We start from the raw sequence: 9,741 nt of genomic DNA, 5'->3' as shown, positions 1-9,741 counted from the left end.
ATAAAAATCCCATCTTAAAGGTTCTCCTTTAACAATGTCTCCCATACAAATATTAATCTTGCACAAGAATCTTTGAAGCACATAATGACAGAAATAACTTTTTAAAACAACCCTTTGATCATTAATATCAAGTGCGGCACAAAACAAAAAGATATGCTTATCAAAGATATTCACCCCTAACATGTAGTAGACTCAACACAATCAAAATTAAAGAGGGATTCCCTATAGATAGTGAAGTCCTTCACATATTTCTACATATGTGAAAGTTCTTCCATATATTCTGTTTGCTAATGATGTTATGGTATTGGCATCAAGTCCCAGAAAACAGACATGATCCAGGAATTACCTCCTTGTCACTAATGTATCATTTCCAATATAATAAAAAAGAATCAGCTTAAATCTTTGTGATAATATTTATTACCATGTCTAGTGTCTTATGATTTCTTTTCTTAAAGAAAGCATTTATGATGTATAGGCAGGACACTTCTCTAAAAAGTTTAAATCTTTGACCTCTCTGATGTCTTATTTCTAAATCATGTTTTCCAGAATTTTTTTTGCCCTCTTCACATCTTTTTACCTTTGCATTGAAGTCACTGAGGAAAAAAAGTATATATTGATTTTATTTGGAAGTTCTTATTGATTTTTTTCTACATTTATTTTATAAATTTTTTCTCAATTACATGTGAACATTTTTAACATTCATTTAAAAAAATGAGTTCCAAATTCTTTTCCTCCCCTTGTCCTCTCTCCCCTCCTTGACAAGATCCCATATACTTTCTATATGTATTAGGAACTTTTCTTTGGCTCATTTATTTTTGCAGTTTCTCTGCCTTTTTTTCCCTCCTCAAATCAAGTCCAAATATTTGTCTCTGTAACTTTTAACAAATACTTATAATTTGGGGGGCAAACAGGACAAACTCTCTTTCACATGATAACCCTTCAAATACTTGAAGACAGCTATCTTCTCTCTCCCCAAGTCTACTGTACTCCAGGCAAAACAGACCTGGTTCGATCAACCTGTCCTCTTATAGAATATTTTCCAATATCAACTATTATGTTATTGTACCTCCCCTGGACTGTAAATATGAGACTCCCTGTTAAATTTCTATTCATATATTTGGCCTGACATTTCAGTCTTTCCAAATTATTTTCAATCTTGATGCTATCATCCAGTATGATAATTATTCCTCTCAATGTTCTGATCTACATATTTAAGAAATTTGACCAAACCTATGTAGTTATCTAAGTCATTTCTAAGCATATTGAACAACAACAGAGGGCAAAGAAAAAAGCCTCGGGGCAATCTTCTTGAAACATCTGTCTCAGTTAATATTGACCCACAGATGAATGTGTAACAATTCCTCTTCAGCCTGAAGGCCAGGTGTGTTACATTTTCACCCCTTCCCCAGGGTTTTATAGATCCTCTAGGAGGTTGGGTTGGGCATCTCTTCTTTTTCAATTGTCTCAAGCCCTTACCATTTTAATTCCACCCCCCTACACCCCCCCCCCATTTTAAGGGTCTAGATATCCAAGTTAACTACTTAAGTTAGATGAGTTTTTACAAAGGAATATTTATGTCAAAGGAATAGCAAGAACAAATAAACAACTATTCCCCCTCTTATATGACCTTAGTCCCTGGAGAGGAGAGGAGGATTAGGTTTACAATTTAGTTAGTTCCTGCATACCATTAGTCCCACCAGTGTTCCAGGTTCAAAACTCCCCTGCACATGTTTCCTGGCACCTTGAGTTTTCAGGGTTTGCCTGCTGAGTGAGCTTCAACATCCAAACTGGAATCCTAGGCTCCCAGGTCCCCATGGCAGAAACAGACTTCCATTTCCTGTCCCTAGAATAGAAAAGTATGAATGAAACAGACCAAAACCCAAAACTTGTTTCTTAGGGCCACAAAGCCAAAGGGGAAGGTGTCTCTTCCCTACCTAGATTTCTGAATGGGGCTCATGCTATGAATGAATGGGTCCTTTGCCCCTGGATACCACCAGAAAAAAAACCATGCAGGTCAATTTAAAGCTGTATCCAGCTGAATGGCTCCAGCCAGTGAAACAAAGCTGTTCCCAACCATGTGGCAGGGCAACACAGAATGTCTTTTCAAAGAACTGAGTCCCTGGCATCTCCTAAATTGGAACCTCCATCTTAGATGATCTGGGCAAGGACTAAAGCCACATACAAATGTTTTTTTTTATTTAAAATTTAATCCAGCCCGAAGCATGTTGATGAAGACTATTCTATGGCTCTATCTTTTCCACAAGGATGATAGGAGAAATATTGTAAAATGTTTTCCTGACCTTGAAATATTTCATTTTTATAGGATTTCATTGATTTACCAGTGTGTTTATCCTATTATGAAATGCAATGAGGTTAGTTCAGCATGCTCTATTCTTGTTGAACATGCTGGCTTTCAGTGATCACTGCTCCCATTTTAAAATGATAACAAATTATCCCTTTAATAGTGGGATAGAATTCTCCCAGGAATAGAAGTCATATTCACTGGCCTATCATTTCCAGACTCCACCCATTTCCTTTTTTTTTGAAATTCAGGATAACATTTGCCCTGGGTCAATCTAAGAGCAGCTGTGTTATTTTCCAAAATCCTTCAAAGATCACCCACAATGGCTAAGCTATCATATATGCCTATTATTTTTTGTATTATAGAATGGATGTACTTGAACCTGAAGGCTTGAATGCATTAAGGGAAGCTACATATTTATCATCTCTTTACTTATTTTGTGTTCCCATTACCTGTTATCACTCTTGTTCTGTCTTCAGTTCGATGATCATTCTCTTTAGAAGAGAAAAAAGAAGCAAAATACAAATGAGTAATTGACCTCACCATCATCATCCATTATATATCATTCCATTCACCCTTCTTTGATCATTCACTTGCCTTTTTCATAGCTTAAAAAACAACCACAAAACCAAAAACCTTTATGCGGTCTTTAGTATTTATTCATTGGATAAGTATTTTTTCCAAGTACCTACTATGTGCAAGGAACTATGTTAGAAGTACTTGGGATATAATGACAAATTTTTTAAAAAAAACACACAAGGCTTGTTCTCAAGAAAATTGCATTATTTTAGGAGAAAAATATGTAAACAGAAAAGAGAACACAAAATAGAAAGAAAGCAAATTCATGGAGGAAATTACTACCAAAAAAAAAAAAGAGCGATCAGGAAAGACCTAATTTAAAATTTATTTTTAATTTTATTAAAATGTTTATTTATATCTTTGAGGGTTTTGTATTTTTATTATTTTCCTCTACTACTATCTACATGACCCAGATTTTCCTTATATATCTCTTTCTCTATTTTCTCTTAGAATCATCCCTCATAACAAGTAATTTTATTGTCAGTTCATTTTACTTCAAAATATGCTTATTTAATTATGTTGCATGCACTTTTAATTTGTGCCTCCCACCCACCCCCTTACCAAACAAAAAAAACCAACAATAACAAAAGAAAAATATTTCCCTGATAATTAACATGCATAGTCCAGCAAAACAAATTCTCACATTGGTCATACCCTGAAAATATATGTCTCCTTCTGCATTTTTAGTTAATCAACTTTCTGGTAGGTGAAAAGTGTGATTCATTATGAGTCTTCTGGACTTGTTTATCATTGCATTGATCAGAGATCTAAAAATCTTTAAAAAATATTTCTATAATGTTATCATCGTATAAATTGTTGTAGTTCTCATTTTGCTTTGCATGAGTTCAAAAGTCTTCCAAGTTTTATTCTGAAACTGTTCATTTTGTAATTTCTTATAGCAAAAAAATATTTCATTACATTCATATGGCATAAATTGTTTAACCATTCCCCAATAAGAGGAGATCCCAAGTTTGGGGGTGCTACAAAAAGAACTGCTATACATATATTTGTTCATGTAAGTCCTTTTCCTCATCCTTTGACTTTTTTGGATTAAAAATGTATAGATAAGTGAAAGGTATGTATAGTTTAGTAATTTTGAGACATAATTCCAAATTGCTTTACAGTCTGTCTAGACTAATTCATAGCTTTACAACAATGTACTAATGTACCTGTTTTGCCAAAGACCTTCAAACATGTCACTTTCTTCTCTTATCACATTTGTTGATCTGATAGGTGTGAGGGAAAACCTCACAGTTACTTTAATGTACATTTCTCCAAATATCAGTAATGTAGAGCTTTTTAATATGGTTGCTGATAGAGTGGATTTCTTCCTTTGAAAACTACCTATTCACATCTTTTTATTTTAGCTATTAGAGAATAGCTCTGTATTTTGTAAATTTGAATCAGTTCCTTACATATTGTGGATATAAGATCTTTGTGTTTAAAAAAAACTGCAAAATTCATTCCCGCATTTATCCATTTCTCTTCTACTCACAACAAAATTAGATTTTTGTGCAACATTTAAATTCCATGTCGTCAAAACTGTCCATCTATCCTGTATGATCCTCTTTATTGCTTGTTTAATCATGAACCCTTTCATTATGCATAGATCTGAAAGGTCATTTCTTCCTTGCTCCTCTAATTTGTTTAAGATGTGAACTTTTATATCTAGGTCATATATCCATTTAAATCTTGTCTTGTTATTTTGTATGAAGTGTTGGTCTAAATCTAATTTCTGCCAGGATGTTGTCCAGTTTTCCCAGTAATTTTGTCAAACGCTGAGTCACCCCTAAGTGACTGGGGTCTTAGAGTTTGCAAAAACACCTTTCTGCCATATTTCTTTTCTATGTTAGGTACCTACTCTCTTCTACTGATCAACCCCTCATCTTTTGTTTTTATATAACCTATATTTCTGTATACATCCTTCCCTAGAATTTCACCTATTGAAACAAAGATTAAAAACAAGGGATAGGAAAAAAGCAGGTCAGCAAAAAGTAAAACAACATATCAGCAGAATCTGAGAATATATGTAATTCAATGTCCATAGTGCCGCACGTCTTCAAAGAAGGGAGGAAGATATATTTTTCTCTCTTCTTTGGAGCCAAGTTTGATCTTTATAATTACAGATTGGGGTTTTTTTTGGTTCTTCTTTCCATTTGCATTGTTATAGTCACTGTGTATATTGTTTTCTTCATTCTGCTTATTTGACTTTGAATAATTTCCTTCTATCCTTTGGATTCTTCATATTCATCATTTCTTTCAGATCAATAATATTTTATTTATGAATCATGATTTATTTAGTCATTCTTCAAATGATGGGAACTTTTTTCAGATTTGTAAATTTCTTGCAGCTACAAAAAGTTGCTATAAGTACTTGAATATGCATAAATTTAATGAATATAATGAGGTTAATAATGATAACAATGATAGTAATAATAATTGCTAACATTAATATAGTACCTACCATGTGCCTGGCACTATGCTAAGTCTTTATAAATATGATCTCATTTTATCCTCACAACAATCCTGTGAAATATTTACTATTATTACTATTCAGGAAACTAAAAAAGACACAGGTTAAACACAGGGTTCATACAGCTATTAAATGTCAGAAGTTAGATTTGAATTCAGGTCTTCTTGACTCCAAGCCTGGTGCTCTATCCACTCACCCAATTTGTCATTAACCTCTTTGAGGGATAGCAGTGGGATTTTGGGTCCAAAATTCATTAATGTGTCTCTATCTCAGTCTCTGTCTCTACACACACACACACTTTTGTATGGTAAGGTTGGATAATTATTTTATTTTTTTCTCTGAAGCTAGGGATTCTTAAGAGATGAAGGTGAGGAGAGAGGGAATTCTAGACATGTGAGAAGGTTTATGAAAAGGCAAGAAGATTGGAGACACAGGAGCAGCTAGGTGGCACAGTGGATAAAGCACCAGTCTTGGAGTCAGGAAGACCTGAGTTCAAATGTGACCTCAGATGTTTACTAGCTGTGTGATCCTGGGCAAATCACTTAAACTTGATTGAGCAGAAGGAGAAAGAGAAAGAGGAGGAGAACAGATGTAAGGGAAATGGCAAGTAAGACAGTTTGAGTGGATTCGTTACTTGTTTTCCTGAATTCTAGTCCCACAACACCAACTGCCTATTGGACATTTTGAACTGCATGGCATAAAAAACTGAATGTGTACAAAACAAAATGCAACATAGTTCCCCCCAATCTTATCTCTCTTCCTAAATTTCTTATTTGTTTCATGTGTATAACCATCTTTCTGTTTCAATAGGCATTTATTAAGAATCTCTTGCTAAGCACTAAGGATACAAAGAAAAAGACAGCCCCTGCCCACTTATCTTATGGGGGAGGCAACAATAAAGCAAATATATACAAATAAGGTATACACGGGACAAATAAGAAATAGTTAACAGAGGAAAGGCATTGAAATTGAGGAATTGGGAAAAGTTTTTGTCTTTGTTTTGTTTTTTTAATAATGTGAATTTTAGCTGGCACTTAAAGGAAGCCAGAGAATCTGACATGGAGATGAGGAAGGAAAACATTCCAGGCATGGGGATCAGCCAGAAAAAAAATGCTGAGATCTGGGATGAAATTTCTTATTCCTGGAAAAACAAGGAGATCAGTGTTACTGGATCTAAGAGGACTAGAGAGGATGGTATTGGTGAGTGTAAGGTGTAAAAAAACTGGAAAGGTATGTGTATGGGGGGCATTAAGTTATGAAGGGATTTTCACTTTAAAGAATAATTTTTATTTGATTCTGGAAACAATAGGGAGCTACTGCAGTTTAGTGAATATGGATGTGACACAGTTGGAGTCATACTTTAGGAAAATAACTTTGAAAGGTGAAAGGAAAATAGACGAAGGTGAAGAGAGACTTGAAGCAGGCAGATCAGTTAGTAGACTACTGCAATAGTCCAGTTGTGGAGTAATAAGGACCTGCACCAGGATGGCAGTGGTATCACAGGAGAGAATGGGAGCAATTTGGCGCAATGATGCAAAGTTGAAATAGATGGGTGTTGGTAACAGATTAGATATGGGGAGCAAAAGAAAATAGAGTTAAGGATAATGCCTACGTTGAGAGCCTGGGGAACTGGAAGGATGGTGGTACCCCAAACAGTATTTGGTAAGTTTGGAAGGAGGGCTGGTTTAGGGGAAAAGAAAATTAGTTCATTGGTGAATTTAAGATGTCTACTGAACATCCAGTTCAAGATGTCTAAAAGACATTTGGAGATATGAAACTAGAGGTCATCAGAGTTTAGGGCTAGATAGGTAGATTTAAGAATCATATATTACATAGAGAGAATAGTTACATAGATGGGAGGTGATGAGATAGCCAAGTAAAGTAGTATAGAGGGAGATAAGAGAGTCCTGTGGGACATCCATAGTTAATGGTCATGATCTGGTTGAGGATCCATGAAAGCTAAGAAACAGTAAGATAGGAGAAGAACCAGGGTAGGGAGGTCCTAAAAACCTTTAGAGAAAAGAGGGTCAAGGAGAAGAAAGTGAGCAACAGGGTCAAAGATTGAAGAGAAATCAAAAAGAAGAAAAGGTCAAGAAAAGGTCATTTGAGCTGACATTGAAGAGATATTGGTAACTAGAGAAAAGTTTGGTTGAATGAAGAGGTCAGAAGCCAAATTGTAGAAAGAAGAAAGTGAGAGGGGAGAAAGTGAAGGAACCTGTTGTAGATAGCCTTCTCAAGGAGTTTAGCCACAAAGGGCAAATGAGATAAAGGATTATAGTGGGGTTGGAGGGATAAAGTGACTATTTGAGGGAAAAGAGTGTAGAGAGAAAAAAGGACAGAGTATTAGGAGGTATGTGTATCTAGAGAAACTTGAAAGGAGTGGACAGACAAGGATTAGGAGAACCAATATAGATGAATGTCTTGAAAATACAGGGAGGGGAAAGTAACCTGGAGATCAACAGTATTCAAATTCTGGAGAGTAATGAAAAGAATACATACTGAGAAAAGGCATTCAGAATGAGCAATTTAGATATCACTGGTAAGCTTGGAAAGAACCATTTCTACTGAGTGATGAGGTTTTTGAAGCCAGTTTGGCACAGCCTCAGAAATGAGTAAGAGGCAAAGTGGAAGAAATGAATACAGATGGCTTATTTCTTCTTCTAGGACTGTGGTTGTAAAATAGAAGGAAGGGGGCACTCACTTATACTCCCTTCTGTCCTAGAGTCTGAGATGGTGGATACCTTGAGCTAACGGGTTCTGAACAGCAGTATGGCTAAAATGAATTAGGTGTCCACACTAAGTCAGCCACGAAGGTGTTGGAGCTCCCAGAAGGGTGGGAAACAGGGTGGACCAGTTAGCCTAAGAAATGCAAAGTGGCCTAGGTTAAAAACATAGCAGACTTAAGTTTTCACGATAATCATTTCCATTCTGGGTAGAATAGGGCGACCTATATAGAGAGAAAGAGGGGTGAGGGGGGAAGAAAGACAGAAAGACAGAGACAGACAGAACCAGATATACAGACACAGAAACAGACAGAGAAAAAGGTGGAGTAAGGAAGGAGTAGTACCAGTAATAGTAACTTGAGGAGATGCTAGGATCAAATGAACATTTTTGTCATATTCTGGATGACCACAGAGTAACCAAATTTCATAACTAGAAAGGACTTATCGAGACCATCTAATCCATCCTCCATGTGGAAAAAAAAAAGATACTCTCTATAACATTCTGACAAGTACTTATTCAGTTTTTAATTTGAAAATCTCCTTTGATAGTGATAGAATAAGCATTTATTAAATACCTACTATATGCCAGACACTGTGTTAAATGCTTTACAAATATTTCACCTGATTCTCACAAGCCTGGAAGGTAGGTGTTATTATTATTCCCATTTTATGGATGAGGAAACTGAGGCAAACACAGGTGAAGTGACTTGCCCAGAGTCACACAGCTAGATAATGTCTAAGGCTGAATTTGAACTGAGGTCTTCAGGGCCCAGCACTCTATGTGCTGTGTCACCTAGTTACCTATCCAGCCTCTGACTTGAGGTGAAAATATGCCCAGTTTGATTTATTCCATTTTTGGATAACTGATTGTTAGGACTTTCTCCCCCACTTTAATCACATCTACATTTGCCTCTCTAAAGTCTCTCCACTACTTTTATGGAATGCATTTTTTCCCTCATCTTCTCTTCTTCAGGCTCAACATCCCCAACCAGCCTTCAACCAATCCCCATATGACATGAATTCAAGATCCTTCAATGTTCTAGCAATTCCTTCTCTGGACACTCTCTATTTGATCAGTGTTCTGAATAAAACACAGAACTGAGAACTGAACAAAATATTCTATGTTTAGTCTGACCAACAAATTAAATGGAAACGTCCACATGCATTTAATAAGCACTTACTAGGTCTAAAGCCCTATGCTAAGCTCTTGAAATACCTACGCAGCAGAAAGATAGTTCCTGCCTTCAAGGAGGTTGTATTCTAATGGGGGAAACAGCACATAAAAGGAAGATAAAAAGCAGGGACAAAGAAAAAGTAGCCAAGTGAGAGAATGGTAAAGAAGGTCCAGAGCGTCAGGAGTGGAGGCTGGAGAGGAATGAAGACATGGCTGGCCTGGGCATTTCCTTCAAATGGAGGTTCTGGGAGGAGTCAGCCAATCCTAGGAGGAGATGGCAAGAGCACTGTCTTTCCAGTGTGAGAAGTTTAAGGGTCAATTGAGTTTTATGGGTAAAGGGGCTTCTTGGGCTTGGGAAAGAAAGGCTAAAGGGGCAGCTAGGTGGTACAGTGGATAGAGCACTGGCCCTGGATTCAGGAGGACCTGAGTTCAAATCCAGCCTCAGACACTTAACACTTACTAGCTGTGTGACCCTGGGCAAGTCACTTAA

This window comes from Dromiciops gliroides, chromosome 4 (genome assembly GCF_019393635.1).
Source record: "Dromiciops gliroides isolate mDroGli1 chromosome 4, mDroGli1.pri, whole genome shotgun sequence".
Lineage (NCBI taxonomy): Eukaryota > Metazoa > Chordata > Mammalia > Microbiotheria > Microbiotheriidae > Dromiciops > Dromiciops gliroides.
This window is presented reverse-complemented; position numbering follows the sequence as displayed.